The sequence below is a fragment of the Dermacentor variabilis genome, chromosome 7, assembly GCF_050947875.1.
Source record: "Dermacentor variabilis isolate Ectoservices chromosome 7, ASM5094787v1, whole genome shotgun sequence".
NCBI lineage: Eukaryota > Metazoa > Arthropoda > Arachnida > Ixodida > Ixodidae > Dermacentor > Dermacentor variabilis.
Window position 1 is genome coordinate 100,712,439 of NC_134574.1, and position 8,477 is coordinate 100,720,915.

Below are 8,477 nucleotides of genomic sequence, written 5' to 3' on the forward strand. Positions count from 1 at the left end.
CGGATATAAACAGTTCGCGGCAACTTGCAGTGACTGACCAAAAGATCTGTCCAATGGGTAAATTTTTCAAGAGAAACGTGGCTTGTGCATATGAAGCCCGACTTCCATATAATGGCAGGCAGGGAACAAAAAAGAAAGGTCTCCCTTGACTGGCAACGTACTCTCGAAAGGCCAGGGTTCGGATTCACAAAAATATTCTGACGCTAGAGCAGTTCGTGAGAGCAGATCTCATTCCATCGTGATGTTGAACGCATTAGGAAACGCAGCTGGTAAACGGCAAGCATATCTGGCTAGAGGGTTTCGATTTTGGGCCACGAAGTTTGAAAAAACTAGCCCACCTAGTACCATTGTTATTCACGCACTGCCATCAAGTTATAATGCTAGCCTGTGGAATAACCTTGTTATAAAAATCTACGTCTGCGCCATTTTGATCCCTCATTCATTATAATTCATTTTGATATCTGATCTAATACTACTGTGGTCTTCCTTCGAGACCAGAAGGCCTGTACGGATAAGATATAAGGGACAAGCCACTGTCGAGAAGAGATCGTTAGACTTTGGAAATTCATGATCAGAAACGAAGCCGCGGAAATAAGTATTGCCTCACGAAATGGTGGACGTGAAACAGCGCGTTGTTGCACTCTCAGGCAAAGTTGCACCCTTTGGCTTGCCCCTTCTGCCACACAACAATAATCGCTATCTGCCTTGATGCGTTTCCTTTCTCTAACGCAGCGAGCCCGGAACTTTCCAGTAACGAAGGGCACGCGCGTTATCAGAAGGGGCACTCCAAAGGGTGTAAACTGTTCTATGCTGATAACGCGCGTGCCGTTCGCTACTGGAAAGTACCGGGCTCGCAGCGTTAAAGAAAGGAAACGCATCAAGGCAGATAACGATTATTGTTGTGTGGCAGAAGGGGCAAGCCAAAGGGTGTAACTTTGCCTGAGAGTGTGTTATTACTCGTCTAGTTGCCAGCGTATATGACCGTGAACATCGCCTGCCAAAGACAGGACAGATAGGTAAACAAAGTTGTCCACAACCTGCTCGTTGCTGTGGCTTTACAGGTTTGAAAGCTCAGTATCGACTATGCACACTAAAGAAAATGTCTATTTTCTCCGAATGAAGTCAGAGAAGCTATCAGAAGCTTAGTTTAGGCGTAGATACCGAATGACAGCCAGTCCTTCTAACATCTAGAGTGCTAGTAGCTTGCGAGCTCAAAATGCTTTTGCATAAGAAGGCAGTAAGCGAACATGTCGAGCGTCCATACCTCTCAGTCCTTCTTGGCGAAACGGTTGCTGCTTCCTGAAACGGGGTTCTCTTCGGCTACCGCGTCGCGTGCTGGCACGAGCTGGTGCTGCTGCAGCTGACTTCGAACAGTGGTGCGTACCCACCACAGGTGATCGGCCAGAAATGGGTGGCGGCGGAGGAGAAAGAGGAAGAGATAATGGCACTGTAATAATGAAAATGATAATAATATGGTGGTCACCTTTATGGACACCATGTAACCATACTACCCAGATGCCTCAGAGTGCGTCTCAGCCACTCGGGGCGCTTACATGAACATGGAAAAAAACGAGTCGAGTCGGCTGGAATCGCCCTGTCGGTTTCATGTAAACGCTAGCCGGTCGCAATGAACGACCGTCGAGTCGAACTGACCCAGCCCGATTGCACGGAGCAGGTTTGACCCAACCCGACTCGCTTACAGCACGCTTGCAAATGCGAACGGGTCGGGCCAGCCCACGCTGAGAATTTTATGTGCTAGGTATGTGCCACTGGAAATGTGCCGCTTTACAATGAAGAAAAAGATCCCTTAAATTTCGCGGATGCTGAGCGGAATCGAGTCCGTATCGCCGAGGTTCCTCAAAGACAGCAGACTTATACGCATTAGCAGACTGCGCCACAAATACAATGCGTGTGTGGCCCTCTCCGTTGACCCTGTCGCTGACTTGAGTCACTGAGTATATGCCACCAGCTACGGTAATCGAGGGAACAATTCTCAGCGTTGGAAGGAACCGGCCAGCCACGTTTTTCGTCTTGGAGGCCACGCACGGACTTCTCGGCGGTGCCACATAATGGCGCAGCCGTGGCCAGAAAGAAGCGCGAACGATGAGCTCGGTTGCCGCATTGCATACGTTTCTCCAGGTTTGCACCCACCGCACCGCCATGCATTTCGGAGTCAATGCGCAGGCTTTGCGGCGGCAGTGCTAGATGGCGACGAGTGCTCTTGGGGAAGCGCGAAACAGGCTGCAATACATGTCTCATGCCTAACTCGTTTCGACGGTGGCAAGACGAGGTGTCACTATATTGGCGTTGTATTTTCGTCATTGTAGCGCGGCACATTCCCAGTGGTACGAATCTAGTAATCCGAGTCGGCATCAAAGACGTTCGTTGAAGAGAGGCGCTCACATAGACAAAGTGGCATATACCCCATACTCCAAATCGGCTCCAAAGAATTTCTTCGAACAGCGATACCTACCTAGTCCGGCATCTACAGTGACCCATGTCCGCGTGAAAGAGCTTTGTTGAAGAGCGGCCCGCATGTACACATTGCCATCTTCTCAGTGACTCAAGTTGTTCCGACGGTTGCTTTGGAAGCATCTTGCTTCAGCACAGAAGCCCGATGTGCTGCCTACCCAGTGAACACAGACAGGTGGGAGAACGGTTAGAAACAAACTCGGACGGGAAGACAGACAGACAGACAGACAGACAGACAGACAGACAGACAGACAGACAGACAGACAGACAGACAGACAGACAGACAGACAGACAGACAGACAGACAGACAGACAGACAGACAGACAGACAGACAGACAGACAGACAGACAGACAGACAGACAGACAGACAGACAGACAGACAGACAGACAGACAGACAGACAGACAGACAGACAGACAGACAGACAGACAGACAGACAGACAGACAGACAGACAGACAGACAGACAGACAGACAGACAGACAGACAGACAGACAGACAGACAGACAGACAGACAGACAGACAGACAGACAGACAGACAGACAGACAGACAGACAGACAGACAGACAGACAGACAGACAGACAGACAGACAGACAGACAGACAGACAGACAGACAGACAGACAGACAGACAGACAGACAGACAGACAGACAGACAGACAGACAGACAGACAGACAGACAGACAGACAGACAGACAGACAGACAGACAGACAGACAGACAGACAGACAGACAGACAGACAGACAGACAGACAGACAGACAGACAGACAGACAGACAGACAGACAGACAGACAGACAGACAGACAGACAGACAGACAGACAGACAGACAGACAGACAGACAGACAGACAGACAGACAGACAGACAGACAGACAGACAGACAGACAGACAGACAGACAGACAGACAGACAGACAGACAGACAGACAGACAGACAGACAGACAGACAGACAGACAGACAGACAGACAGACAGACAGACAGACAGACAGACAGACAGACAGACAGACAGACAGACAGACAGACAGACAGACAGACAGACAGACAGACAGACAGACAGACAGACAGACAGACAGACAGACAGACAGACAGACAGACAGACAGACAGACAGAGCATTTTGGAATGTGCGAAGTGTACCACTTTTCAATGACCTTTTGCGACAACACCCGCCGTGGTTGCTCAGTGGCTATGGTGTTGGGCTGCTGCGCACGAGGTCGCGCGATCGAATCCCGGCCACGGCGGCCGCTTTTCGGTAGGGGCGAAATGCGAAAGCACCCGTGTTCTTAGATTTAGGCACACGTTAAAGAACCCCAGGCGGTCGAAATTTCCGGAGTCCCCCATTACGGCGTGCCTCATAATCAGAAAGTGGTTTTGGCACGTAAAACCCCATAATTTAATTTTGCGACAACGTTTTAGCGAGCTGTGTCATGAATGCAACCGGTATCTGGTGCTCTTCAGTGCAAATATCACCAACTTGGTTAACTCAGTATGTGTCACTGGGTATGCGGCCAGAGAGGGAACAATTATCAGCGTTCGGATTCGCCGACGCGCCACGCGTCTCGTCTCTAGGGCACGCGCGCGGACTCCTCGCCAGCGCCACTAGATGGCGCAGCGTGTCCGTAAAATAACCATGGAGGGGGGAGCCCGCCATCTGCCGCGTGATGCCATTCTCGGTGAATTTCGAATACGTGTCCGTGGTATGGGACCCGTACACGAAGGATAATGCGAGTTTCCCCAGAGGGCGGTATGTCTGTCTCTACATAACCTCCTACAAGCCAACATAGGTCAGTGGGTATGTGTAATTGAGTATGTACCTCAGTGCAACGACCCTCTTTTATGCCAACTTGGGTGATTGGGCATGTACCACTGGTTATGCGGTGCTCCCCAGTGACAAAAAAAGTGATTAAGGCTGCATTTTTAGGATTGTAAAAGTGGAAAGAAGTGTGTGCGTATGAAGTGTGGGAAGCCGGTCATGGTCGTAGAGGCAAAAAGGGGGAAGGGAGAGCTTAGATGACAGGCAAATATATATATATATATATATATATATATATATATATATATATATATATATATATATATATATATATATATATATATATATATATATATATATATATATATATATGACTCATAGGAGTATTCCCTCGTACTTCGTATGATGCGAGGTGTGCAATAAGCATAAGCGTCTCCCGGGTTGCCAATCTGGCCTGCTGACAACCATTCCGCTCCGTCAGACTATTTTTCACACAATCGGGATTGACCCCGTCGGCCAATTACCAACTGCGGCAGCAGGGAACCGCTACACGTTAGTCGCAGTGCATTACTTATCGCAGTTTGTGGAAGTTGCTGCTGTGCCTTCTCTCGCAACTAGCTTGGTCATAAAATTTCTGCAGCACCGTGTTGGATAGAAACGCGGGCTACTGAATTGAAGCTGATTTCATGCAGAGCGACCACTTACTGCAGTCGCGAACTCCGAACTTACCACTGGTATGCTGGTGTCGAGCACCACTTCGGCATACCATCCACAAGCGAACAGATTAACGGACAGCTATAACCAGGCCCTGCGGGCTCGACTCATACCTTACTGCAGGAACAAGAAACCAAACGAAGCGGACTGGGACATCCACCTCCAAGTAGTTACGCAGTTGACACCGCGTTTCAGACTGCTATTTGAACTTTCCCGTATGGAGTCGTCTAGGGCTAAATTCCAAAAGTGACCGCCGTCCAAAAGCCTGGATGCAACTGTAAAGGTCGGATGCACCGCTTCGCGACAAACCATCTGCCTCAACGTTCGGGCTATGGCACGCAGAAGAGGTACCGGCAAACAAGACCCAGAAACGGTACTATATGATCGCCGTCACCGACCAGCGCCGCAATACCAGGTCGGCAAAGAGGTGTGGGTACAGCAATACACTCAGTCGCCAGGCAAAAAAAAAACTACTCAAAGTTCGAAGGCCCTTTCATCATCACTCAGAGACGGCGTGAGAACACGTGGTCTGCAGGCTACCGGGATAGAAAAACGCGTGTGGACCAACGTAGGAGAAACAACTTAAGAGGAAGCTTTAGCTCGGGGCCACCTCCAACACGGCCTGCTCAAATACATGTAAAAAGCCAACACGTTTTTCTGAGATAACCACTGGACCGATTTTGATGAAATCTGTTGAATTTGAGAGGGAAAGTCAAATTCTAGTGACTGTTGGAAGTGTAATTTGGATTTAGATCCTGAATTTTGTTAAAAAGATTTTTCAAAATCCGAAAACGTGAGAAAAATATACGCACGAAGTTTCCAAGTTTATTGCTCTGCATTAGGAATAAATATCGCGGTTCTGTAAACGGCATGCATTAGACCATTGAACGAGGACTAATTCGATACGTCATTTGATATCTTATGTCAATTTGTTACGTTGTTTACAAGGGTTCTGCTAAAGCTGTATTTCCATATCACCAAATAGCTTGAGATTCATGTGTAACATATCAATTTTGTCCGCTTTAGATCTACTATTAGGTGCAATTCACAGAAATGAACTATCATTTTTGGTTGATGACTTACAGGGTTGCAAACATGATAGTTTCGTTTTCTTGAATTTTTTTTTGCCAATTCCTAATAAAATATTGACGACCTAAATCAAAAATTCCAAACCAACAGTCTCTACATTTTAAGTTTTTCTGTTAAATGCAACAAACCTCGTTAAATGTAGTGCAGTGGTTGTTAAGAAAAACGAATTCTCTTTTTACTTGTATATAAATAGGAGCACCGGAGCTAAAGCTTCCTCTTAAGGAAATAGACCTTCGGCAGATTTGATGAGCCTGCTGTGTTTGTTTCTGCTTTTTTTATTAATTTTTACAGATGTGATGCAGTAACAGTAGGACCGAATATGACGATCGCGGTCCAAAAGTCAGAACTGTATGGTGGGGCATATATATATATATATATATATATATATATATATATATATATATATATATTATGAATATATACATATGGCATAGATATACAGTGAAGTAGACGCGAGAGCGATTTATGATCATTTCGTGCAGTCATTTCGGCCAGGGTCCGGCCTTCATCAGAATACAATGCATGGCCTAGGTAAAATTTATATACATGCGAATATCAACCAGATGAAGGCATATTTACATAAAAACCGAAGAAAACGCGCGAACAGAATGCGTGTCTATAGTTCTGACGAACAGTTGATATATGTCTAAACAGATGGCGTTTGCAAACACATCATTTCAATATATGCACGAAATATGAAATTCAAAAGAATTATCAGGTGACAGCAGAAAACGTCACCGAATTGGGGCTATGTCAGCAATCAAGAACAACAAATGAAAAAAAGCGAAAAATAGTGACGTGCTAGTAAAAGGGCAATATAGTGCCGTACTGGTAAAAAAGAAGGGAAATGAGGGAACATGTGACGGGCTCTGTGGCCAGGCAACTCAATTTTCCAACACTTTCATTCAAACCAGACACGACGGTATCAAGCTTACAGATAAGAAAGGATTCACGGGCTTCTCTATCATAATTTGAACGAAATCCAGATTCAAGCAACGTGACTTTCATCTTATCAAATGAGTGGTCAGGGAGATGTACGTGTTTTGAGATGGGCAGGTTGGGCAACGTATTAGGGTGGGATTAGTGATTGTTAAAGCGCAATCTAAAAGGCCCTTTTGTTTGTACAATATACTGTTTCTTGCACAGTGTACATTCAAGCATATATATTACGTTTTTAGTATCGATGTTGAAATCGCCTTCGATTTCTAAGTGAAAGTTTGAAGCCGTACTAGTGACCTGCTGCGATGTACAAATGTAGTGGCATACTTTGCATCGTGGTTTTCGGCAAGAATGGCTTCCGATGGCGTCAGGGCAGTTATTCTTAGATGATGATTATAGTATATCTCGAATATTTCTAGCTCTACGGTATACTACTTTAGGCGGCTATGCGAAGATGTCTTTGAGGCGCTCACTTTGCATCAAAATATTTTGGTGCTTCATTAGTACATCTGAAACACGCGGGACTGACGAAGAATGCGTTAGGGCAAGATTTGCCTGGAGTGAGGGACTCGGTTCCTTGCCGGTGAACAGAAGCGCCCTACGGTCATGCACGTCTGCGCATCTTATTGCGTCGTCAATTAATTGGGGTAGATAATTTTGTTTATCGGCGACAAATAGTCACTTGGCGTTTCATAAGCTACCGGCATTCTTTACATTATCATACTTCAGCACTCCGCCCATCTGCTTTTCCTCGTAAGCATACACCTGTGACTCTTATAATTCAATAATGTGTCTCCGGTGCTGAGCAGAATGGAACCCGGATCGTATCTGTTTAGACACTGGACACGCGCAGTCTTTACGGTGGCGCAACTAGATGGTGCAGCTTGTCTAGTGGGAAGCGCGAGACAGGAATCCGACTGCATTAACTTATGCCTCCTTCCTGATACATTTCGGCGTTGGCAATGGCAGTGACATTGATTCGATGCTAACCGCAAAACCGTGGGCATTCATAGCGAGATCGGTTTCGCCATATTTTATTTTCATCCACGTCCAATGAGTTGCTCGTGAAAACAATTTGTCTGAACACGAAAGTGTTTTATGCCGGGGTACACGCTTGACTTCCTGTAACGGATGCAACGGATGTGACGTCGGCTCCAAGGAGTACAATAGCCGGGTGGTTGCAACACTGTTGAAGGTACACCAATTCTTAGCCAGCAGGAAGGCCTAATGCCCCTCGAGATGTGTCCATCCGCGCCGCGTCGTCTGCTCTGCGTCTGCTTGTCATCCTGTTACATGCCTCATGGTTCGTGGATTAGCTGTCTTTACATGCATGCCACGGCAGGCCTTCGCTTTCCCTGTACGCTTTACCTGCACTTATCTTGCACCCACTTTCGCATGCAGTACGGGCGAATGCCCTTACATATGTTAACCTGCGCCACAGCGTCTTCTCGTCGTCTACTTGGCATTTACTCGCTACCGCCATCAAGTACCATGATAGAGCGGGGTGGCAAATTAATG